Below are 27,038 nucleotides of genomic sequence, written 5' to 3'. Positions count from 1 at the left end.
CCCTTTTAGTCCAGTGGTCGGCAAACTCATTAGTCAACAGAGCCAAATATCAACTCTGTCCACTGAGACAAACCGGCTAGGGCAAGACATTTTTTTTTTTAGAGATGTTTAATTTTGTTGAAAACTAGTTTCCTGTCTGGCTAGCGTGGATTCTTTCTCATCATTGATGTTTCTCTCTCTCTCTCCCTTGCCCTTCCTCTCTGAAATCAATGAAAAAAATATTTAAAAATAAAGAAAATTAAAGTTTTCTAATTTTGTTGAGCTGTTTTCTGACACCCTTTGGGATATTTAGTAATTCCCTAGGCAATGGTTCTTAAACGACGCTGCCCTGAGAATAACCATGGGAATGTGTGTGGGGGGGGGAATGGGACAGAGGGCGGGGTTAATAATGAAGGTTCCTGCACCCAGCAGCCAAGATTCTGCAGACACCAAACTGGGGCCCGGGATTTAAATGATCGGCCCGAATGATTATGATTCAGGTAGTCTCCCGACCACACTTTTTAAAAACAAAGCATAACAAAACCGCTTCTAAGATGTCTCTAAAATTAGGTTGTCTTTTCCGCTATCCACTGCTCCCTACTTCATTGCTTTGGGCTCCCTCCAGCTCAAGAGCAAGGACTTCGTCTTCCTAACCGGTGCATCTCCGGCGAAACCCAGAAACATATTTGGCACAGAAAGTGTCCTCTAGACATGTTCGCCCAGTGAATGAATGAGCGAAAAGATTAATATATGGCTTTGCACAACAACGTTTGCTTCCCAATACCTGGGAAGGGTTTGAGATAGGGAAGCGGAGGTCAATCCAGAGAGAGAGAGTGAGGATGCGAGTGGCAAGGCAGCGCTGAGAAAAATGCAGGGAAAGCCCTTTCCGATTGTCGCTGCACCTCCAGGAGCCCTAATTCCCGGGGTGTACGGCGAGAAACGTTACTGTTTCCAGACTAGCAACCATCTTGGGCTCCCCGCGCCACTTCTCCCGGGGCGTCCACACTTGACGAATCCACTTGCTTTCGTGGCTTCCGCCCCAACCAAACCTTGGAAGCGAAATGTGAACATGAAGAGGCCGCGGGGAGCCGTAGAGACCCCACGCCGGGGACCCTCCGGGCCGCCCCGCCAAGGAAGCGCCGACCTCCCCATCATGGCGGCCGCCGGGCGGGGAAGCCGAGCCCGTGCGTCGCGTGCGTGCTCCCCTCCCTCCCCTCCCCCTCGGCGGCGGCAGAGGCGGCAGCGCTCGCCATTGCCGCTGGTGGCAGGAGGCTGCGAGGAGCCGGCGCGGTCGCAGTCTCCACGGCGCAGGCCCACGGTAGCGCAGCCGCTCTGAGGTGAGTGCCCTACCGCGCAATCTCCAGCTATTTCAGCCCCGGCGCAGCCGCAACACGCCGCCCGCCCGCCGGCCGGCCGGCCCGCCCCGCAGCCGGCACCCTGCCGCCCCCGGCTCCGGGCCTGGGCCCCCGCCGCATTCGGCCTGCCTTGGGCGGGGGGCCCCGGCCCGGCCCAGTCAAACCGCCACTCCGAGGATGCGCAGGCCGCACTAGGCCCCAGGCGTCCTGGCGGGCTCGGGAGGGAGGCGCTGCCCTCCCGAGAGCCCCAGGGTTCCGGCCTCCCTTGCCGCCTCAGGCTCTCGGGGCCGCGGCCTCCTCTCCAGCGTGGAACCCGGTGCCCGGGCCCGGCCTTCCCGCGGGCCGAGGAGCGGGAGGCCCGGGAGAGCGCGCCGGGCCGGGGAACAGGAGGTGGGCGGGCTGCGCGGGACCGGAGCCGCGGCTCTTCGCTCGCCCCCTGGGCCCTTCCTGGGTCTGGGCCGCGGGCGGCGCGGCGGGCTGGGCCGGGCCGAGTCGGGCGCGGGAGCCGCTGTCTCCTGCGGGAGAGGAGGTGGCTCTTGGGGCGACCTCCGCTGCTTCCCTCCCGCCGGGGCGGCGTGGGCTTGTTACCCAGGTAGACCGGGGGACGCTGGAATATGGCGCGCTGCCCACCTTCTTGCAAGTTAGAAGGCGGCTCGGGCAGCGGCGGCGGCAGTTCGAGGAGGAGGAGGGCGCAGAGTCCTTTTGTATGCAGAAATAAGGAGCGACATTATGTTTTCTTCCACGGCTGACATGCTGCCCGCGGGGGAACCTCGGTTCTTCTGTGCCTGGGGTGGTGGTCCCCTGGGTGAGGGAGAGGGGGAGTGGCGCGACCGTCGGAAGGAAGCGACCCTTTGCCACTGGAAAGGCAGGGGCTCCGGGTGGTCTTGTGCATGATTATTGTACCAAATTCCCAGCCTTTCGGGGAACTCGGGGGTTTGCCCCTGCATGTTACCTACCCCACTGTGCAATGATGTCCATCGCTTCTCTCACCTGTTGTGTCGTTGTTGCTGGTGCCAAAGTTTCTACAGGGCATCTATCTGTGCTCATCAGAACTTGGAAATTGTTTAAAAATTCTTAGTATTTTTAGGGCTTCCAATGGTAACTGCTCCAGCCAGTTGGAGGAGCTGTTGCCTGGTCTCCATCACTTTTTCCCAAGCATTCGATTTGAATATATTACTTGCTTACTTTAGAGCTAGTGTCAATTGTGCTTAAGTATTTCTGTGGTCAGAGCAAAATGCACATTATCTTACTGGGTAGAGACGGTGTATCGGGAAACTTGAGGGCGAAAGGTAGTGTGAGTGAACCTGTCAGCTTTGTCCCAGGGCATCATCTGTGGTCACAGTGATCCTTTTCTCACTTCATCTCTGCCTACTCTTTAAAAAATTTATTTTCCTTTGTCCTTGAACAGGAAGTTATTGGGTTGTTCCTCACTCAAGGAAAAGGGAGAGAGGATCTTGAAGATGCTGGGGGTGTGTGTGTGTGTGTGTGTGTGTGTGTGTGTGTGTTATTCAGTAGTGACCTGACTCCCTATGATTGTGTTTGAAAGTTCTTGACGTGTTATCCTATAAGGGAGGGAAAATGTGACTAGTTCTGTCTCTACTTCTGAGTGTAATTTCCTTATTTTATTGAGTGCAAAAGCAAACATACAGTTATCACATGTAATGTAGTATATTTATTCTTAACTTGGGCCCTAAATTGTGTGCAGCATTTTTGTGTCAAGGGGCTTATTTTTTCTTCTGACAGCATCCTTATTTAGAGTCCGGTGATTTCATGGCACCTTCCTCCCACAACCCCTATCTCAAACTCAGCTTATATGAGGGAAAGTGACTTTTTTGCTAGTAGTCAGTGGTCATATTCTCACTTAGGGAAAAAAAAATTTTTTCTTATACTCCAAGCCAGGAGTTTTCAGGGAAATAGTTTTCTTACCAGGTTTATGGAAATTTAGCTTCTGGACTTAGGAAAGTAACTATAGGAGTAGAAGATAATGCCGGCCCTTGTTCAGATAGAGAAGGGATTAAAGGAGAAAGGATTTCAGGTTTACCTCCCAATTTATTCATATTCCAATGGAACCCAAAAGTGTACGGTTTTTTATATTTTTTATTATTTTTTAAAAAATATTTTTTTATTTCAGAGAGGAAAGGAGAGGGAGAGGTAGAAACATCAAGATGAGAATCATTGATTGGCTGCCTCCTGCACGCCCCCTACTGGGGAATCTAGCCCACAACCCAAGCATGTACCCTTGACAGGAATCGAACCTAGGACCCTTCCACAGGCCACAGCTCTATCCACCGAGCCAAACCAGCGAGGTCAAGTGCACGGTTTTTTAATTTAATGACAAGTATGCATCCATCTCTGATTTTGCTAGGGAGCTGAAGACCAACTTCCCATGATTTAAATACCTGAATTTGCATTGCCTGTAGGTTCAGTCACACCATTGGGTTGTCTTCAAAAGTGTTTTCTCTGAAATAATCACAAATGGGTGACTGTTTTAAGGGAAATTTAAGCTCTGTGGGGTCTGGGATTAATTTTTTATACCTCTTGGGGAATAATAATGATGAACAGTAATTACTGAAATTAAATTTTTTCCCCCACAAATATTTGAAAAGTTGTGCTGATATTTTGGTTTCTGGAAGGTCTTTAGAAGCGCACCCTCCGGTCCTTTGGAGAAGAGGGAATTATTGCATGCCTTCAGTTTCTGTCATATCTCTAGGTGAGCCCTGCTCATCCACTCAGTTCCACTGTGGGTTGTTGAGTGAGTGTCAGAGTGTCCACCTGAAGCATTTCCATGTATTCTGTCTGGGACTGGAAATGTGATACTTGAATTTAGATGTTTGTGTGAGATTCTGCGTGATGCTTATTAATACATATATAAATAGTATTTGGAAAGTCAGCCTTACAAATGTCATCTTTGACTTTTTGTAAAAAACATTTCAGAAAATGTTCTATACTAAAGGACATTTTCTCTGTTCTTTCATGTTTTCCTTGAGAGCTAAAGCTAGTGTTTCTAGTCTGAGCTTACCCAAATATAATTTTCCATGAATGCTTAGTAAAACAGCAGTGGAAAAGAAACCCACTTGTTAAGCTTATTTTAGAAATATTTTATTTAGACTAAGTCCAATCAATGTTTTTTGCTGCTTGGAGACATGTTAATTTTTGTGCATTATGTATCATTGTTCCTTACTTATTTTCTAGGGGTAGATTATCCACTTTCTTGGTTTTTCAGTTAGTATTTTTATCCATCAGTTTTGTACTAAAATGAACAGGCTGGAAGAGAAGTAGTAAAAAGAGGTGAAACAAATCAATTTCAGGTGTTTCCAGAAGATTACAACAACATTCAGCTATTGGAAACTTTTAATCCTGGAGTAACAAAAAAAGCTTTGTCTGGTTATTTTGATGTAATATGGACACAACCTAGCAAATTAATTTTTAACTGCTCAAGGAAAATAAGTGGCTTATATATACCTTGGAATATACATATTTTTCTGAAGTGCAGTTCAGAATTAGGCTAATTTATTTTTGATCCCACTCATTGCAGTTTAGTTAGTTGCCAAAGTTCAAAAAAGTTTTATTTTTTCCCTTTTCATCATGTTGCCTGTATACCGACAATGTCCTAAATGTGAATTTTAATGTGAACTAAAGGAAAGTCAGAATTGCAACTTTATAGAGATATTTTAGTATATTTTTATAAATAAAAAAACAATTAGGGGGCAGTTCAGACAGACGTAAAATATTTGTGTTCCCGGGCATCCGTGGGGAGGGGTGGGGGATGGGAATGGGGGGATGAGGACAAATATGTGACACCTTAATCAATAAAGAAATTAAAAAATATATATATTTGTGTTCCCTTGAGGCAAATCTGTATTGTATCAACAGCAATCACTTAGAAGATAAACTGGCCAAATCTCCAGAATTCCAGATCTCATAACCTGCTATAAACTGCTATTGATAATATTGCCCTTAGTCTTTTTTTTTATTTTTTAAAGTTTTTTTTTAAACTGCTATTGATAATATTGTCCTTAGTCCAGATAATATTTCTTAAGGAAGCCGTGTGTGTGTGTGTGTGTGTGTGTGTGTGTGTGTGTGTGTGTGTGTAAAGTTTGAGGGGGAAAGAGTAACTGATACTGGCAAAATAATCTAGATTTATAGATTGGATGATCACTCTAATTTAGGAGATGTACTGGTTTGAAAAGAAGCTCAATGAGCTACTTTTGTATGGGTCATCAGTTGGTGGTTTAGACTATCCACAATAATGTATTTAGAATGTAAGTGAAGTATTTAGATTAATTCATGCATGCTGATTTCTGTGGTTGCAAATGTGAAAAGTTTGGCTGACAGTTTGAGTGGACATTTTCTTAACTCGTAAGTAGTGCCTGTTGGATAAATTGCCAAGTGTTTTTCAGAATCATGAAGAATGAGCTTTGTATGCATAAACGTTAAGACCATTTTTAAAAAAGACCTTGTAATTTACTGTTGGTAAAGTCTTTGCATTTCAGAACTTGGAGAGTCTGTTTTGTTGCTGGTACTGAATGCTAATGTGGTTAGTCTGGCAGCTAAACCTACAAAGAACAAGAGGAAGTGAGGAAATGTCCTTATGAAACATTGCTTAAAACTAAGCAGTGGACTAGAAATGAGGAGCTAGGGACTAGGAGACTTAATTCTTGTTTTATGTTCAAAAGAGGATGAGGTGGACACCTTAATCAATAAAGAAATTATTAAAAAAAAAAAAAAAGAGGATGAGGTGTACCGGCCATTGAGAAATAACCTTAGGTGTGTCCTTACTTTGGAGTTTTGCCCTTCATTCACCAGACATTGATTAAAGACATGCAATATTGCAGGCATGTGCTAGGTGCTAGAATAACAAATAAACCATGGGCCTTATCTAGTAGGGGAGAAAGATTGAAGGCCCAACTAACTATAATACAATTTGTTGAGAACTGAAAGAGTGGTGTGGATTATAGAGGGAGGGAGGAATTCCCTCTGGGAAGGAATGGGTGATGCAGGGAGAAGAAGTGAGGTTAGGGAAGACTTCATGCAGGGGATGTTGAAGTATGACTTTGAAGGGTGAGCGGCAGTATTACTGATGGAGAAGAGGCTTAAGGGAAGGGCATTGATAGTCTGAGAAACAGCAGGTGGATTTTGCAGTACATCGCGAGTAGTGGGAAATGAAGCTGATGAAGTTGTGACTTGATTGGGAAGAGCATGGGGGGAGTTAAAGATTTTAGTTGGTGAATAGAGGATGATGCCTTTTATTTAAAAAAAAAGATTTGTATTCATTAGCATAATGCTAGTGTAGAAACTGCAAAAGAGTGTTATATCAAGAATGAGGAAAAGACTAAGGGCAACCTTGTGGAGCATCTACATCTAAGGGTCAAGTAGATGAAGAAGAGCCTTTTGAGGGAAGTTGAAAAGGAATGGAAAGATAGTTGGTGTGGGTTGAAGAAGCTGAGGATAGAGATTAAAGGAATTTTATCAGGGAATTTAGCAAAATGAAATGAGCAGTCTACTACGGAGCTCATTGGGATGAAAACTGGATGTGGTAATCAAGAGTTAAAAGACATTTTCTGAATGTGTGTGTGTATGTATGTATATACATACATACATATGTATATATGTACGGGGTGGGCAGAAGTAGGTTTATGGTTGTTTGAATGGAAAAATATATAATACAAGAATAAATAACAATACAAGAATAAACTTTTGCATACTCATAAGTGTAAACCTAGTTTTGCTTACCCCTGTATGTATATATGTATTTATTGATTTGCCAAGAATCATGATAAACAATAGATCTTTAGAGCATCATTGAATATAGGTTAGGACCTATAAAATCAATTTAACCCTTTGCACTCGCTTGCTTTTTTCTTGATTCCTTTATTCTACTCGGGATTTAATTTTTTAAATACCCCAGATTTTACAAAGCGCCGCAGTAGAATAAAAAACTGGAGTTTCTTTTCATACAGACTTATTTATTTGGATTTTTTATATTTCAAATTATTGATACATTCAAAGAGTATAAAAAGAGCTGCTACCGATGCTAACCGTGTCGAGTCACGCTCGACATCCGAGTGCAAAAGGTTAATAGAGGACCCATGCTTAGAAATAAGTCCAGGCCTCTCATTTCATGAGAATTAGAGGATAAAATCACTAAGAGAGGATTTAAATTCTAACAATTAGAGTTTATGTATTTGAGTATATAGTATAGAATATTTGAGTTTATAGTCTCTTAAAATACAGATTCCTCTTGAAAGGTTTTGAGGTTTTTATATTATTATTATTAGGAAGGGAGAGATAGAGAGAGATAGAAACATCAATGATGAGAATCATTGATTGGCTGCCTCTTGCCCGCCTCCTACTGGGGATCGAGCCCACAACCTGGGCATGTGCCCTTGACTGGAATTGAACCCAGGACCCTTCAGTCCAAAGGCTGACGCTCTATTTACTGAGCCAAACCAGCTAGGGCAAGGTTTTATATTATTACAGTTAAGTGCAGGGGTTTTGACCTGGGTTTTATAGTTCTGGGGTTTATGGATATATTTTGGCCCTGTGATCCTGATCTTTTGTGTGTGCCTATGTGATTTTTCTGGTTAGTGGGTCTAGAAAGAGATTCTCAAAGGATTATTCATATATGTATATGTATATGTATATATTTCTATTGATTTTAGAGAGGAAGGGAGAGGAGAGATAGAAATATCAATGATGAGAGAGAATCATTGATTTGCTGCCTCCTGCATGCCCCAACTGATCGAGCCCCCAACCCGGGCATGTGCCCTGACCAGGAATCAAACCTGTGACCTCCTGGTTCATAGGTCGATGCTCAACCACTGAGCCACACCGGGCTCAAAAGATTCTTGACGCACGCACGCACGCACGCGCGCGTGTACGTCCAGGGTCTTTTTAGTAATGTTAGTGATTAAGTCAAGTGTTGGTTGTGTTAGGTCAAGGGAAATAAATTTTGAGTAGGTGTCTCAGATGAGGAACTTTGGGAAGGTATGAAGCAGCTCTAGGAGTTAGGAATAGGAGCACCAGAAGGAAGGTGGGAGGAAGGCCAAAGCAAAGCTTAACCAATTTTAGAATTTTGCCAAGTCTTCTGGACTCTTTTTTGTGTGTTTTGTTAATATTCCAGGATTCACACTAGTACATGACTGTCTATTCATGCACTGTATACAATAGACTTTGTGGGGGATCAAGCTACTATTGTTTTAAAGAGAAAGTGAGTTTTGAAAGAAAGCAAATCGATTGTACTAAAAAAATCCATTTTTAGTTGGGAGTTGCTTATACTTTGGAAATTTTTAAAAATATACAGGTATTTTAATCCAGTATTCTGGGCCCAGAAACTTATCCTCTCCTTGCTTAATTTTTCTGACCATGAAATGAAAAGACCATGGTCTCTGTTATAGGGTCTTTCTGAAATATGACAATTATGAAGTGCTTTGAGATCTAAGATGATTTAATGCTAACAAATTGCTCACATTTCTTGTCATTAATAAACTCTAGAAATTTAAGCAAATTATTTCATAATGTTCCATTCTAAAACTTGATTTCCAGAATATTCCATTCTGAAATTTTGGATAATTGGTCATTTTTACTTGCTTACTCTGATCTTTGGATCTTTGAAAAGTAAATTAGGAGACAGTTTTGTCAGCTAAGCCCTATATTCTGGGGCAGTGATTTCCAACTTCTGATTGTCACCCTTACAAGTAAAATTTTGAGCACACATTCTGAATCACATTTATTTATAAATGATGTTAATATACTACTGTATTAATACATTTATGTATGTGCATTATAAAATACATGGAAAGTAAACTTTAAAAGGATGAGATAAAATGAAAAAAGTTACGGTATTTTTAAATGTCTTGTTAACTAAGTTAATGGTGGTTTAGTAACTTATTTATGAATTTGTTTTTATAAATATATTTGCTCATAACCCAAGTTTTCTTTCTATAATTAATGCCAGTTGGTAATGTTTTATATGATATCCTGTAAAAGTATTGGTAATTCAAGAATGATTTGAATAAATATATTGGGTGATCTTAAACATAGAAAATTTGTGTTATGTCACTTGTAATTAGCTTGTGTTTGTGGATTATCTTTACATTCACTGAATCTACAAAGATGATCCCTAAATAGAAATAGAGTATTCTCTTTTCCTTTATTTACTTTATTTTTCTTTTTTCCTTTTTATTGAATTTATTGGGGTGACACTGGTTAACAAAATTATACAGGTTTCAGGTGCACAATTCTACAACACACCATCTGTACACTGTATTGCGTGTTCATCACCCCAAGTCAAGTCTCTGTCCATCATCATTTATCCCCCCAAACTCTCTTCCACCTCCTGGTCCTTTGACTTTCATTAAATGATTATGAAATAAAATTCTTTGTAATAGCTCTTCCTTATAAAAGTAGCCCACAAGTTAACAAGTAACCGAGGTTTGCTAAGCAAAAACACCATCATAGAAATAGTCTCTGAATGTAAAACTAGCTTTGGGTACTAAGTCTAAAGAAAAAATAATTCTGCCCTGGCCCATGTGGCTCAGTTGATTGGGGGCCGTCCTGTGCACCAAAAGGTTGCTGGTTGGATTCCGGTCAAGGGCACATGCCTGGTTTGCTGGCTCGACCCCCAATAGGGGGTGGTATGGGGGTGTGCAGGAGGCAGCGATTGATGTTATGCTCTCACATTGATGTTTCTATTCCTCTGTCTAAAAATCAATAAACTATTCTTTAAAAAAAAAAGTAGAAATAATTCTATCACCAATTATGTGATATATTTTCTATATTTTGAAAGTTTTTCCCACATTGAAAATGTATTACATATTCTTATTATAGTGAAACATTTTAGAAAGAAAACAACCCCTTCAATATTAAAAGTTATCTTTGGTTTATGTGTCTTGGTGATTTTCATTCTTTCTTGTAACTTTCATTACTTTCTTGTACCTTTCATTATTTTTATGAAAATGCATTAACTTTATAATCGGAAAAATAAGTATGGATAATAGAATTATGGCCCTGAGGATTCACTATCAGATTTTGGGCAGGTAAGTCACTTATCCTCATTGGGTCTGTTTCTCTATTTGAAAAATGAAGAGGATAGAAATAGTATTTAAAGCTTCCTGTAAATAAAAATTCCTTCTAAAATTTTGAAGTCTGTTGTTATGACATGTTAAACAATAAAGGTTATTTTCTTCTTAAAAAGGCATGTATATGTGTTCATTGTAGGAAAACAGAGAAGAAAATTAAAAATAATCATAATTCTACCATCCAAATAATTAACAATATTTTAATATGTGTGGATTTGGATATTTCCCTAAGTATACATGTATGCACATGTGTGCATACACATGCAGTATATATATACATACTGTATATGGTAATATATAGTAATACTATGCATACTGTTTTGAACCAGTAAAGACTAAGGATATTTTGATATATCTATTTTGCTCAGAAACTTTTTTTAAAATAAATTTTTGATTTCAGAGAGGAAGGGAGAGAGAGAGAGAGAGAAAAACATCAATGATGAGAGAGAATCATTGATTGGCTGCCTCCTGTATGTCCCACACCGGGGATCAAGCAACCTGGGCATGTGCCTGGACTAGGATTCGAACTGCGATTTCCTTGTTCGTAGGTCCATGCTCAACCAACGAACCATTCCTGCTGGCTGGGCTTTCTCTGAAACTTTCTTAATGGGTAGTGATAAATCCCTTTGTTTTGTGTTGTTAGGGGTCTTTTTTGTTAATCCTCATCTGAGGATATTTTTCCATTGATTTTTAGGAAGAGTGTAAGAGAGAGGGAAAGATAGAAACATTGATGTGAGAGAAACACATCCATTGGTTGCCTCCTGCACGAGCCCTGACCAGGGCCCTGGGCCAGGGATCCCGCAACCAAGGTACATGCCCTTGACCAGAATCGAACCAGGGACCCTTTGGACTGCAGTCCAGTGCTCTATCCACTGAGCCAAACTGGGTAGGGCTAAATCTCTTTGTTTTGATGAAATATAAAAGATGTTTAAAAGTCTCTCTCCAAATATAAAATTTGTCCAGCAAATGCTTACTGCATGCGCTGTGTGGTTTTGCTGAGGCAAGTATAACTTGGAGTAAGGGCGGAAGGGCTTGCCTCTGAAAGCTTACTTAGTGAAGAATGAAATCTAAATCCTGGGTTAACCTCAATTTCATTCACATATTAACTTGCATTTTTTTCCCCCATTCTGCCCTAATATTTCCTGAGGTAAAATTCCTGTTTGCAGGGTAGTTTCTGAAGTGAACCAATATATTATTGGTTTTTTATTTTACCCTGGGATCTTCTGAGTTGTTATATTCCCATTGAGAGCAAATTAGATATTGGTAGCAGCAACAGTATAATAAAGAAGTTAAAAAATACTTATTTGTAGATCCAGAGACAAGGGACAGGGGAGGGGTGGTTAGGGATCAACCAAAGGAATTATATGCATGCATATTGCATAAACCAATGAACACAGACACTGGGGCAGTGGGGGCTTGCCCTTAGGGGTGGGAGTGGCTGGGGGGGTGCCATTCGGGGGGGAAAAAGGAGACATATGTAATACTTTAAACAACAATAAAAACAATCTCTTTGACTATAACAAAAAAAATACTTATTTGATTTTAGCATTAACTATGGGGAGTTCAAAATACTTTCTATACATATAAGTATATATCTCTTTATATAAAAACCTAGCGACTGTCCGACTGGTAGCTATGATGCACACTGACCACCAGGGGGCAGGAGCTGCCGAGCTGTGGTGACTTGGCAGCTGCGGTTCTCAGGTGATACACCTGGAACCAGAAAGGAGGGAGCCTGATTCCGATTCCAGGGTGTGTCACCTGAGAACCGCTCTCTCATAATCTGAGACCCCTCGGGGATGTCTGAGAGCCGGTTTCGGCCTGATCCCTGCAGGCCAGGCTGAGGGACCGCACCGGGTCTCTAGTATAAATATAAAATGCTGTGCAATCTAATTCATGCTTTCCCTTCAATGAGTATGTGATATATATAATTCTAATTTTATGTAAAGGATAACTGGATCCTTCTCAAAGTTAACTTTTAAAAAAAAATGTATTTTTATTGATTTTTAGAGAGGAAGGCAGAGAGATAGATAGCAAGTTAGGAACATCAATGAGAGAGAAACATCCATCGGCTGCCTCTTGCACGCCCCCTACTGAGGATTGAGTCCGAAAAAGGGGTATGTGCCCCGATAGGGAATCAAACCAGGGACCTCTTGGTTCATGGGTAGACACTCAACCACTGAGCCACACCGGTCAGGGTCAAAGTTAACTTCTTTAAAGAGTTTATACAGTGGATTCTCTAGAATTGTAACCTAGTTTTCCTGCATTTAGTTCTGTTGTTAATCTCTCTGGTAGCTGGTTTTTTGTTTGTGTTTTAAGGCAAAAATGCAAAGCAACTCTAGGGTAAATAGCCCCTTAGTTATGCCAATTAATAGCTAAAGTAAAATGGTTATTTTTTTTTATCTAAGTATAGTATAAAACCTATGGAGGTGTGTCGAAAGAAAAAAAATCTGATTTGTTTATTCTCTTCTACTTTGAAGATTAGGATCTTTTCTAGGAAAAAAACATCATTTATACTTTACGATTAAGATGCTTAAATCAGTATCTTGACCCTTCAGTCTGCAGGCTGACACTCTATCCAATTAGCCAAACCAGCCAGGGCCACCATTACCACTTTTGTCTTGAGTTGGCATTGTTGCCTGACCTTTACCTGCATCCACTCTGACTGAGCACTAGTCCATTCTCAGTGTAGCCTTTAACTGGTCCACCTGCATCCACTCTGACTGAGCACTAGTCCATTCTCAGTGTAGCCAGAATGACTTGATCTTTTCTAAAGACATGGGTGTGATTACATCTCCAATTGAATTTTGGATGAAGACAAAGTTCCTTAATATGGCCACACCGGCCTTTTGGACTCATTTTGTATCAGCCATGTTCCCCTAACCATAAGGCCTTTCCTATTGCTGTTCCCTCTGCCTGGAAAGCTTTTCCTCTCCTCTTTTTAGCAAAACCTTACACATTTTTTTCAGGTCTCTGCTCAAGCATCATTTCCTCAGGGAAGTTTTACAAGGTCTCCCTCATTTTTGTACTTTTCCAGCACTTACCCAGTGATAGGAAATTTACAATTTATCCAAAGTCTGTTTAGTCTTTAAGATATTTAGATAGTTAGAAAGTTTAATTTCAACTGAAATTTCTCCCTGTAACTTTTACCTGCTGGTCTTACTTCTGTTCTCTAGGACTTCCAAAAACAAATATATTTCCTATCCTATCTAATAAAAGAGTAATATGCAAATTGACCATCACTCCAACACACAACATGGCTGCCCCCATGTGGTCAAAGATGGCTGCCACAAGATGGCCGGCAGGGGAGGGCAGTTGTGGGCGGTCAGGCCGGCAGGTGAGGGCAGTTGGGGGGACCAGGCCTGCAGGGGAGGACAGTTGGGGGCAACCAGGCCTGCAGGGGAGGGCAGTTGGGATCGACCAGGCCAGCAGGGGAGGTCAGTTGGGATCGACCAGGCCTGCAAGGGAGGACAGTTGTGGGGGACCAGGCCTGCAGGGGAGGACAGTTGGGGGCAACCAGGCCTGCAGGGGAGGGCAGTTGGGATCGACCAGGCCAGCAGGGGAGGTCAGTTGGGATCGACCAGGCCTGCAAGGGAGGGCAGTTGGGGGAGACCCAGGCCTGCAGGGGAGGGCAGTTGAGGGGGACCAGGCTGGCAGGGGAGGGCAGTTGGGGGTGACTAGGCCTGTAGGGGAGGACAGTTAGGGGCGACCAGGCTGGCAGGGGAGGGCAGTTGGGGGGAACTAGGCCTGCAAGGGAGGGCAGTTGGGGGCGACCAGGCCTGCAGGGGAGGGCAGTTGGGGGGAACCAGGCCTTCAAGGGAGGGCAGTTGGGGGGGGCAGGCCTGCAGGGGAGGGCAGTTAGGGGGGACCAGGCCTGCAGGGGAGGGCAGTTGGGGGAAACCAGGCCAGCAGGGGAGGGCAGTTAGGGGCAATTGGGCCATCAGGGGAGGGCAGTTGCGGGGGACCAGGCCTGCAGGGGAGGGCAGTTGGGGGAGACCCAGGCTGGCAGGGGAGGGCAGTTGGGGGTGATGGCCTGCAAGGGAGGGCAGTTGGGGGTGACTAGGCCTGTAGGGGAGGACAGTTAGGGGTGACCAGGCTGGTAGGGGAGGGCCGTTGGGGGGAACTAGGCCTGCAAGGGAGGGCAGTTGGGGGGGACAGGCCTGCAGGGGAGGGCAGTTAGGGGGGACCAGGCCTGCAGGGGAGGGCAGTTGGGGGGTGATCAGGCTGGTAGGGGAGGGCCGTTGGGGGGAACTAGGCCTGCAAGGGAGGGCAGTTGGGGGGGGACAGGCCTGCAGGGGAGGGCAGTTAGGGGGGACCAGGCCTGCAGGGGAGGGCAGTTGGGGGGTGATCAGGCTGGCAGGCAGAAGCAGTTAGGGGCAATCAGGCAGGCAGGCAGGCAAGTGTTTTTAGCCAGCAGTCCTGGATTGTGAGAGGGATGTCCCAGATTGGAGAGGGTGCAGGCTGGGCTGAGGGATACACCCCTCTCTGTGCATGAATTTCGTGCACGGGCCTCTAGTTTTCTTATAAAGTCCTCTGAATTGTCTCTATTTTAGTCTAAACATTTCTAGGACCTTAAGCCTTATTGGAAAGGTAATGGGATATACTGGAGAGATAGAGTTGGCGGGGGTGGGGGGGGGTGAGGGGTGCTGTACTAGTTTCCTAGGACTCTGCTTAAATCCTGATAATGCCACCTACTAGCTTTGCAAACTTGAGCATATTACTTACCCTTTCTAAGTCTAAATCTCCTTTATTTTAAGACAAGGATAATAATGCCTATATCATTGATATGTGAAGATTTAAGGAAAATTCATGTGAAGTACTTGATACACGATAGCTAACTCATTAAATGTTGCCTTCCACCAAACTACCCTGACCTTACTGCACTTTGTCAGGGACCCTAGATTTGTGTGAGCCTAGTATAAGATGTGGGACTGGTCAGGTAAGTACAAACTACAGTAGGTCCAATTTTTCTGTATCCTGGGCACCATGTAGCCACTTTGATTAATGTATCCCAAGTTTGAATTAGATTTTATATTTGTAGCCACAGCATAAGATTGGCTCCTTAAACTTAGAATTGGTTAAAATCCCCAAACCTTTTTCATTGGTATAATTATTAAATCTATATATTGTGCAGTTGTTTAGATCCAAGTGCACATTGTCACATTTACATTGTATGTTACAAGTGTTACATGATCAAGTCATAGGCTTAGTACATAGGAGCTAAATCTGAATTTAATGTCGCTGCATGGTTTAAAAGAATCTTTAAACTTAACCTACTTTGGTGCTATTCAGAGAATATTTGTTAAAACATGCTTTAGTGAATTTATAAAGGAAAAGAGCTACAATTGAAATAGCAACTATATCAGTTATGTTGGCAGAAGGATGGCATTAATAGATACTCCTTCTGTAATCAGATAATTAGGTATTCCTTCAGGTAATCAATGGCTGATCACTTGCAGGTTGATGGATAGCTTGCAATTGATGCTTTTGTCAGATATATGAGATGTGTGTCCATTGCTTATTTAACAAGCATTTAATGAAATCCATATTTATTAATTTGCATTTGAGGTAAAAAACTAGAGAAATGAGTAATGTAGAAATGGTGTTTTAAATACTTATTTTTGAATAATTATTACATGTACATAGTTAAAAGATCAAACAGTATAAAAAGAATACAGTAAGAAGTGTTTCCTCACAGTTTCTCTTTGAGAAATAGCCACCACTACCAGATTCTTCTGTGTCCTTCAAAGTAGGATAAGCAAAAATGTGTGTGTCGCGTGTGTGTGTGTGTGTGTGTGTGTGTGTGTGTGTGTGTGTGTGTGTGTCTTTAAAACCACAAATGATTGCTTAGGTGCATATGGTTCTCCTTTTTTGAATGACATCTTGGATATCTTTTTTGTTTTCAAAATATGTTTTTATTAATTTTAGAGAGAGAGTGCAAGGGAGAGAGAGAGATAGAAACATCGATGACAGAGAAACATCGATTGGCTGCCTCCTGCACATTCCCCACTGGGGATCTAGCCCACAACCCAGGCATGTTGCATGGGACGATGCTCAATCCACTGAACCACACCGGCCGGGTGACGTCTTTGATATCCTGATCTTTAGCACCAATGTAGGATTTCTAGTCCCCCCCCCCCCCCCCCCCGCCCACCCACCCCAGTGTTCAGAGGCAGGGAACCAAGTTCCATAGATCTCTATTACTAATTTGATTGTGTGGAATGCATTTCCAGGAGTTGTATATTATATAATCCTTTGTGAAAGACTTCTCTTTATAGGTTTATTAAGTTTATACCAGGGAAATAAAACATTTTTATTTCTGGCCATTTATTTAGAAAGTGAGTAAAGAAAAACCCATCAATTCAAATTGGTTTAACACATTATCATGATATTGCTTGAGCCCTCTTCATGCTTTCTAAATGAATTACTCATTTTGATTCTATTGACAGCAGGGCTAAATAAATTATTTCAGTAACCCGGTAGGTGTCATAGTTTAGGAAGAGCTGGAATGTCCAAGAGTAGTAGGACTATGGCATCATCACATTCTAATGTGGGTTATTATTTGTTTTTGTTTTTTCCCCTCTTATTACACTGTAAGCCAGTCAGGATCCTTTTATACTCTTAAAAATTATTGAGAACTCCAGAGCTTTTGTTTATGTGGGTTATAACTTTTGATATTTGCTGCGTTAGAAATTGAAACAAATTTTGAAAATGTTTATTAATTTATTTAAAAAATAATAGTACATCCACTGTTAAAATAGGTGAAATATGTTTCTTGTATCTGCTTTTTAAAAAAAATGTTTTTATTGATTTTTAGAGAGAGAGAAATATCAATGAGAGAGAAACATCTTTGATCAGGGCTGCCTCCTACACACCCCCTACTGGGGATTGAGCTCACAACCCAGGCATGTGCCCTGACCGGGAATGGAACCAGCAACCTCTTGGTTCCTGGGTTGACGCTCAACCACTGATCTACACCAGCCAGGCTTGTATCTGCTTTTGCACTCAAGCTGCTGCAGGATGTTGTTTTGTTTAAAGTACATATAAGAAGACCTGGTCTCATACCACATAGGTGGTGCGAAAAAGGAAGAGCATTTTAAGAGCCTTTTCAGATAATTGTGGAGATTCTTCTTTGCTATACACCAAAACTCAGCAGTATTATTATTTTTTAAACTTTTAACATCTTTTAAACATTGATTTTTAGAGAGGGAGGAAGGGAAAGAGAGATAGAGGGAAGAAAATACCAATGTGAGAGAGATATGTCCATCAGTTGCCTCCTGCATGCACCCCAATTGAATCTACAACTAGGTATGTGCCCTGACTTCTGATGCATGGGATGACACTCCAACCAACTGAACCACACTGGCTAGGGCAGCTGTGTTATTTTTTTAAAGATGAGTTGCAGTGTAGGTTCTGAAACCATGATTGTATTTTGTTACATTGAAATCTGATGTTTATCATGCATGGATCCTTTAACCCATGCATGATTTTGTAACATCATACATTGATCATTTGGAAAATACTAGTTTACTGAGTTATGCAGGTTCTCCAAATGTTTACACAAAAATCACATTATTTAACACTACCACTGATCTCATCAGAAAAGGCCTGTAAGTAATGGAGAGCTATCAAGTTTTAATGGCAGATGTAAGTTTTCCAGAATTCTGATTATCACTTGAACTATCACATTTATCATTGGCAACAAATACTGTCAATTATTTTCCTTGAAGTGACAAGCCCACTTTGTTAATTTTTTAAAATATGTTTTTATTTATTTCAGAGAGAAAGGAAGAGGGAGAGAGAGAAACATCCATGATGAGAGAGAATCATGGATTGGCTGCTTCCTGAAAGTCCCCCACTGGGGATCGAGCCCACAACCTGGGCATGTGCCCTTGACCGGAATTGAACCTGGGACCTTTCAGTTTGCAGGCTAACGCTCTATCCACTGAGCCAAACCGGCTAGGGCTACACTTTGTTAATTTTTGAGAAAATGTCAGTTACCCAGGTTTGAACAACCTTACAGGTTTGTTTTTTGTTTTTTTATCAGCCACTCTTTCAAGGAAAAATGTTGTTCCTTGTGAAAAAGTGGTTAATTCATTTTTGCAGCTCATAGTATGGTACATGTGCTTTTCAAAACAGCCACCACACTTTCAAATGTGGAAGTGCTTTTTGCATACTTTCCATTTGGTTACACAATAGTAAAAATATGTGAAGGGTAAATCTTAAGGGTAAAGATTTAATAAAATTTATTTTTGTTTGTTAATCTTCACATGACATTTTTTCCATTGCTTTTCAGAGAGAGTGGAAGGGAGGAAAGGAAAGGAAAAGGGAAAGAAAGGAAAGGAAACAGAGAGAGAAACAGTGTGACAGAGACCTCCTGAATATGCCCTGACATGGGCCAGGGAGCTAACCAGCAACCCAGGTACTTGCCATTGACTGGGAATTGACACTAACTAATGAGACCCACTGGCCAGAGCTAAAATTAATAATTTTTACATTTACATCAACACATTCTTAAATAAAATTGGCTCTTTTTAAAAAAAAATTGTGAGTATACAAAGGTGAAAAATGTAGTGATTACTACTATAGTGTGGTGCCATTGCCTTAAATTGTGCTAAGGTGCCCTACCTTTGCTTTTGCATCGTAAGTGCAGATATAAGCACTGTGAGAAAAGGCAAATAATGTCTTGGTTACTATGAAAATAGTTTTGACCTCATGGATTTCTGGAAAAAGTCTCAGTGGGGACCTCCAGGGTTCTGTGGTTCACTTTGAGAATGTTGTAAGCTGTTTAAGAATTAAACTAATTATCCAGAACATCCCTGGCCCCCCCTCCCCCCCTTCAGTTTCTGGTCCAGGATTTTACACGGAAAAGTTCAAAGAATATTTGTTTAATGAGTGATATGATGACATTTAAACAGGACAAAACTTGGTGCGTAAAATAATAGGCAGTCTCACATCCATCCAGGCAGTCTTGATGACACAGCTTTTCCACAGAAAATTGTGCAAGAGAATGAACAAGTGGAGTGTTCAATATACTTGTTAAATGCAAATCATGAAATAAAGAAGTAATTGTAAGGTGATATTGAAATAGGAATTAACTGGTTTCAGAAATGCAAAGGAAAAGGTTACACATGTATAAGTACCTACAGAGCCATCAACTCGAGCCTTTTTAGGCTGCTTCTATTAATGAGTCCTCTACTTTTTAGGTCCTTAAATTTGTAGTAAAGAGAAGCCTCACTAAGGTGGATCTGATCTAAAAAGCAAACCTCTAATTGAAATTTCAGTAGGTCAGTGCTTGTGCTTGATCTAGTAAAGTCTTTTCAAAAAGGGTTACAGAAGGTGAATGTTAAAAACAAATCACTTTTTTATGAAGAATACTGAATAAAGTTCCTGTGTCCATATAAGCTGCAGATTCAGGTAGATAGATTTTTGTTTTGGTAATCCTCACCCGAGGATATTTTTCCATTGATTTTTAGAGAGAGTGGAAGATAGAGGGAAAGACAGAGAAATATCAATGTGAGGCAATCGATTGGTTGCCTTCTGCACGCGCCAGACCAGGGCCTGGGGCCAGGGAGGAGCCTGCAACCAAGGTACGTGCCCCTGACTGGAATTGAACCCAGGACCCTTGGGTCCGCAGTCCGATGCTCTATCCACTGAGCCAAACCGGCTAGGGCCAGGTAGATAGTTTTAATTGAGTAAATTTCCCCTTTAAGAAAACCTGCCCTAGTGTGGTTATGGACTATACTTTCCCTTTTGGGGGCAAGGAATTGAGTGATTATTATTATTTTTATGTTTGTATATTTTTGGTTAATCCTCAATTGGGGATATTTTTCCATTGATTTTTAGGGAGAGTAGAAGAGAGAGGGAAAGGTAGAAACATCAATGTGAGAGAAACACATCGATTGGTTGCCTCCTGCACAAGCCTTGATCAGGGAGGAGCCTGCAACCAAGGCACATGCCCTTGACTGGAATCAAACCCGGGACCCTTTGGTCCATAGGCCGACGCTCTGGAGCCAAACCTGCTAGGGCAGAATTGGGTGATTAGATGGCAGGATATATTCTCTTCTGGCGTGTGATGTCTCAATCCATCTAGCTACGTTTTGATAATCTTAGAGTTTGCTAAATAGTATTTCTTCTTTTGTTTTTAGGTGATTTGTTTATGACAGTCTTATTTCTGGTTTAGGGATAGGATGTAGGAATGGGCAGTAAAATTGAAGGCAGAAATAGGAAGGAACAGTTCTAGTTCTAAACCATCTCAATCTTTCCCTGCCTCCATTCCTCATCCCTACTTTTTTAAAAAGTTGTTACTCCTATCTCAAATAAAGATCATAAAATATTTAATCTTACATAAAATATTTCCTGTGTATATTTACAAGCAAATAACATGACTGTATGATTACAACTATTGTGACATTCTGGAAAAGCCAAAACTCTGGAGATAAGAAAAAAAAATCAGCCTTAGCCGGTTTGGCTCTGGCCCGCAGACTGAAGGGTTGTGGGTTGTGGGTTGTGGGTTTGATTCCAGTCAAGGGCACCTTGTACCTTGGTTGCAGGCTCCTCCCTGGCCCAGGCCCTGGTCACGGCTTATATAGGAGGCTACCAATCGATGTGTTTCTGTCACATTGATGTTTCTGTCTTTCCTTCTCTCTTCTACTCTCTCTAAAAATCAATGGAAAATTATCCTCGGGTGAGGATTAACAACAAAAAAAGAGTAAACCCTAAGGTAAATTATGGACTTTGGGGTGATTATGATGTATCAATGTAAGTTCATTCATGGTTAAAAAAAATAGTAACACTAATGAGTGATAGTTATGATGGGATAGGGATAGATTGCATGTGTGAAGTCAAGAGGGTATATGGTAAATCTCTGTACCTCCCTACTAATTTTGTTGCAAACCTAAAACTGTTCTTAAAAAAAAAAAGTCTCGCCCTGACCAGTTTGGCTCAGTGGTTAGAGTGTCCTGCCTTTGGGACTGAAGGGTCCCAGGTTCGATTCCGGTCAAGGGCATGTACCTTGGTTTCGGGCACATCCCCAGTAGTGGGTGTGCAGGAGGCAGCTGATCGATGTTTCTCTCTCATTGATGTTTCTAACTCTCTATCCCTCTCCCTTCCTCTCTGTAAAAAATCAATAAAATATATTTTTTTACAAAAGTCTTAAAAAAATGAAAAAGAAGCCTACAATGAGTATTTCTGTGCTGTTTAAACCACAATACTATGTACTGTTTATATTTTTTCTGGGTAACTCAGTGTCACTGCAAAGCACTGATTCCTGAATTGTATGGAACTTTTTTTGGCCTATGAGCCTTTGAATTCATGTGTACTTTTTAGTTAGACCTTTATTAGCATACCATACCACTGGGAGGAGGGAGCAAGAAGAGCATGATATACGATTTGAGTTAAGTGCCACTATAGGCTACTGCTGGCAAACAGGAGCTCCACCAAACCATTGTTTGAAGTGAAGAAAGAAAAGTCCTAGCCATTTCTCTCATCAGTGCCAGTGTTGGGAAAGCTCCACCAGCAACATTGTCTCTTCATTAGATGAAGCTGCCTCCCCCACCCCCCACCTGATGATCTCAGTCTTTTCTCACCACCATGCATTCTATATATTCACATGTATTCAGCATTATGTAACTATTAGCTATAAACGATCATATATAGACCATATTTTAAAAATAAATATATATGTAAACTATAAAAATATATTATATATATTAAAAGACTCTTATTAGGAATAGGAATTATAAATATACTAGCGTTCCCGTTGCAGGAAAAATCCTGCAATAGGGTTTCCTGCTGCACTCTACCCCACCCTGCCTGCTCTCCTCCCTTGTCCCCCGCCCCGCCTTCTCCACCAGCCTGCCTGCTTTTCTAACTTCTCTGCCAGCCCGCTCTCCTTCCTTCTCCCCTGGCCCCGCCTCCGCTCCTCCCTTCTCCCCCGGCCCGCCTTCTCTGCCAGCCCGCCTGTTTTTCCCTTCTCCCCTGGCCCCGCCTCCGCTCCTCCCTTCTCCCCTGGCCCCGCCTCTGCTCCTCCCTTCTCCCCCGGCCCCGCCCCTTCTCCCCCGGCCCCGCCTGCTCAACTTCCTTCTCCCCCGGCCCCGCCTCCGCTTCACCCCCCCCCCCTCCCCCCGCTTGCTTGCTTCTCTGCAGCTTTGCTCCCTTCTGCAGCTCTTGGCTTCTTTCTACGCTGTAGCGATATGCAAATTAGCCGCCATCTTTTGTTTTGATAATTTGCATATTCGTCCTGATTGGTTGGTGGGCGTGGCGAAGGTGTGGTCAATTTGCATATTTGTCTATTATTAGATTAGATGGCCCTAATAATAAAAAATAGGTAAGAAGTTAGGTACGGCAGGGCAGAATTCTGGTCAACAGATGATTTTTAAAAAAATAAATCTTTACTGTTCAGATTATTACAATTGTTCCTCTCCTCCCCCACTCCCCCAATAGCTCCCCTCCACCCGGTTCCCACCCCACCCTCTGCCTTTAGCCCCCCTTCCCCCACTGTCCTCACCCATAGGTGTATGATTTTTATCCAGTCTCTTCCCGCACCCCCACACCCCTTTCCCCCAAGAATTGTCAGTCCACTCCCTTTCTATGCCCCTGATTCCATTATATTCACCAGTTTATTCTGTTCATCAGATTTTTTTATTCATTTGGTTTTTAGATTCACTTGTTGATAGATAAGTATTTGTTGTTCATAATTTTTATCTTTACCTTTTTCTTCTTCCTCTTCTTAAAGAATACCTTTCAGCATTTCATATAATACTGGTTTGGCAGTGATGAACTCCTTTAGCTTTTCCTTCTCTGTGAAGCTCTTTATCTGACCTTCAATTCTGAATGATAGCTTTGCTGGGTAGAGTAATCTTGGTTGTAGGTTCTTGCTATTCATCACTTTGAATATTTCTTGCCACTCCTGTCTGGCCTGCATAGTTTCTGTTGAGAAATCAGCTGACAATCGTATGAGTGCTCCCTTGTAGGTAACTATTTTTCTCTTGCTGCTTTTAATATTCTCTCTTTGTCTTTTGCTCTTGGCATTTTAATTATGATGTGTCTTGGTGTTGTCCTCTTTGGATTCCTTTTGTTTAGGGTTCTGTGCGCTTCCTGGACTTGTAAGTCTGTTTCTTTCACCAGGTGGGGGAAGTTTTCAGTCATTATTTCTTCAAATAGGTTTTCAGTATCTTACTCTCTCTCTTCTTCTGGCACACCCATAATTCTGATGTTGGTACGCTTGAAGTTGTCCCAGAGGCTCCTAACACTATCTTCATATTTTTGGATTCTTTTTTCTTTTTGCTTTTCCGGTTGGGTGTTTTTTGCTTCTTTGTATTTCAAATCTTTGACTTGATTCTTGCAATCCTCTAGTCTGCTGTTGGATCTCTGTATATTATTTTTTATTTCAGTCAGTGTATGCTTAATTTCTAGTTGGTCCTTTTTCATATCCTCGAGGGTGTCACTAAATTTATCGGCCTTTTCTAGAAAATTCTTGAAAAACCTTATAACCGTGGTTTTGAACTCTATATCCAGTCGTTTGCTTTCCTCCATTTCTTTTATTTGTGACCTATTTCTTTGTCTCTGCATTTTGGCTGCTTCCCTGTGTTGATAGAGTGGTTTTGTGTGCTAGGTGTCCTATAGGGCCCAGTGGCTCAGCCTCTCCAGTTACCTGAGGTGGACACTCTTGGTGCACCCCTTTGTGGGCTGTGTGCACAGTCTTGTTGTAGTTAAGCCTTGATTGTTGTTGGTATCACTGGGGGGAATTGACCTCCAGGCCAATTGGCTGTGAGGATCAGCAGTGTCTACAATGGGAGAAGTAATGTGCTGGAGACACCCTTATGAGGCAAGACTTGCTTCAGTGGGGCTTTGGTGCTCACTGAGTCTGCCCCTGAGTGTGTCCCTTATGGATCTGAGGAGTTGTAATCTGGATGGTCCCACTCTGACCCCTGGGTACACTGGCTCTTGGATCTCCAAGGAGGTGTTAATTTAGCCTCTGCCTGAGGCCACCCAGCAGGAGCTACAGAGAAATCTGCAGATTCCTCTTCTTTGTTTGGGTTTTGGAGATGCCCAGATGAGGCCCAGCTGTGAAGCATTGCAAGCTGCTGTGGGGCCTTGGGCCTTCTTTTGGATGTTCTGGGTCTCTCTGACTCAGCTGCAATTTGTTAGGTAAGTTTAAATTTCAAAGGACCAGGCCATTCATATGCAAAAGCCTCTGCACACAGCTTTGGTGGGGTGGGGTCTTAGGGCGGAACAAACAGCAATGGCTTCCAGTCAGCCCTGCCCTAAGAGGCCCCTGGGTCTCATTGTCCCTCGGTAATCGCTGCAAGCATCTCTGAGAGAAAGCCGCCCTCAAGTTTCGCCCGATGCCAGACAGTCCAGTTTCTCCCCGTATGAGTCTGGGTCCCCAGAGTCTCGCCCGGAACTGGAGTTCAGAGCAGTCCGGAGCTTGTGTCTCCCTCCTGATTGAAAAAGACAGCCGCGAACTCAGTTGCCAGCCCTCTCCGTGCGCATGCCTCTGTACCTCTGCACTTTACTTCCACAGCTCCTCTGAGTCTCAGTGTGCTTTTCTCTTTCCTTCTAGTTGTAGAATTTCCGCTCAGCCCGCCTTCCTGTGGTTGTGGATGATGTCCGTTTTGTCTTTTAGTTGTAGTTTTGAAGTGGTTGTGCGAGGCAGCAATTTCAGGTGTTTACCTATGCCGCCATCTTGGTTTCTCTCCAGATGATTTTTCTGATGGGTGTGAAGGAGTGGGTTGTCAGGAAGCAGAGAGTTCTGCCATCGTTAGGTTTCTTCATGCAAAGCATAGACAACCTCCTAGGGCACTAGAGAAGTGAGCCTTGCATGTTTCTTGAGAGACTAGCATGCGGAAAGTACGGAAGCAAAAGTCCTCTAAGATTCTGCACAGGGCAAGCATTCCTTTGCATACCTGAGTAATGTGTGTTTTTTTTGGGGGAAAGCAGAAGTTCTTCTCAAGGTTTTGTCATCTGTTTTTCCAACTCTTCCTTATAATATTTGGTCCTTTTCATAGTGAAATATAATGGGATTTCTCTACATCTTTAAAAACTAAAGTGCCCAGCACTAAATACAGGTGTGATGAGGCTGATGCATAATTCCCCTTCAGTTGTCCACATTTTGCATATGCTGATTGTCATCTGATGCTTATTTCCATACTAAGTTTAGTGTTAACCAGCACCCCTGAATTTTTCTTTAAATGATGATACAAGTCTTCATCATCCCATGCTTTTCTGAAATGGCTTTTTTTTTAAGACCAAAGTTCAGAATAGTGTGTTTATGCCAATTAAAATTTACCCTTTGAGATTTTTGCTCATTATTTTAGGCTGTTGGAGCCTTTTTGGAATTTGATTTCACCCTCCAAAGGCGGACTTCGTTATCTCTGGCAGCTCTAGTTATCTATCTACTTGACTATCTTTTCTCTTTTTAGTTTCCAAAATTGTCCTGTTGTTGCCTTTTTTCCATTTGCTTTTCTCAGTGGCAGATTCCAGCTTTTGTTACTTTGATGGATATGTATAGCTAAACTTGAACCTCAGACAGTAGAAAAGCATACATTTGCAAATCCATTAGAGAGTTGTGGTTTACTTAAATCATGTTAAATGTCAAGAACCTTCGTTTCTTTTTCTTTTTTGGACATTTATTAATTTTGATTATTCGGTCTTCTTTTGGTATTTCGGAGCCAATTCATCTGTGTTTTTAGCTTTCTCTAAGCTTTTCTGTATATACTGGAGAAGACACAGCCCAAAGACTATTGCTATAATGCCCAGTAGATAGAATGACCCTAGGGCCAGTCTGTAAGGTGGCTGATTTTCTTGGACCTCAGTTTCCCGACTGCACAATGGAAGACTTTGAGTAACCGGGGGTTTCCACTTGTGCTCTGTGGAGTGCTAAGGAGCCTCAGAGCATACTGCAGGGGGTGAGGGCGATGGATGGCTATAGCTCTCTCTGTTCCCCAGCCCCTTCAATAATAGAAGCTACACTTTATCTTATGTATTCTGTTTAAAGAAAGGGTTCCCAGAGGACATCATGCAGCTTTGATAGTGTATATGTATGTGTGAGTGTGTGTGTGTGTGTGTGTGTGTATACACACACACACACACACACACACACACACACACACACACACACACATATATACACTATCAAAGCTGCATATATATATGTCTCTGAACTTGGAGGCCACCCTCAGGTTTTCATTTGGTAAAGGGGAAGAGAGCCTTATTATGCTGTTTGTCTTTTCTTTCCCAGAAATAACCACACACAAATACACACACCATTAGAAAAGTAATTACCTTATTTTAGTCTTTTACATTATCATTTTAAAGGGTGAAAAACATAAAATAGAAGTAAAGTATCTGTAATTCCATTCTGCAGAGGATAGTGTTCTTAACAGTTTCAGTGTATCTTTTTAGTTAATTTGGTTTGCCCATAATTATATCTACACTTTTTTTTTTTTTAATGAGACCACACTCATTCTAGCAGATTTTATATCCTGTTTTTTTGTTTTCTTTCAATTTCCAACAGTATATTGTGGACATTTTTCTGTGTCACTGTACATCACTCTCTCATCCTTTAATACGTTTGTAGTATTCCTCTGTAGTTCTGATTTGTAACTCTACTGAGTCAGAG

At 42.1% G+C, this 27,038-nt stretch overlaps 1 protein-coding gene across 3 annotated transcripts in view; it reads left to right on the top strand.

The window, feature by feature from the left end:
* The first annotated feature begins 1,188 nt into the window (after window positions 1-1,188).
* NRF1 (nuclear respiratory factor 1) overlaps window positions 1,189-27,038 on the top strand; it is a 131,726-nt gene continuing 105,876 nt past the window's right edge. For 2 of the 3 annotated variants that reach the window (XM_079785714.1, XM_079785716.1), the window contains exon 1: window positions 1,189-1,316. The gene's annotated coding sequence lies outside the window, so the exon portion shown is untranslated. The remainder of the gene's footprint in view (window positions 1,317-27,038) is intronic. The other variant, XM_079785715.1, reaches the window with a different exon arrangement.

This window comes from Cnephaeus nilssonii (assembly GCF_951640355.1).
Source record: "Cnephaeus nilssonii genome assembly, chromosome: 12".
In the NCBI taxonomy this organism is placed as follows: domain Eukaryota; kingdom Metazoa; phylum Chordata; class Mammalia; order Chiroptera; family Vespertilionidae; genus Cnephaeus; species Cnephaeus nilssonii.
This window is presented reverse-complemented; position numbering and strand designations above follow the sequence as displayed.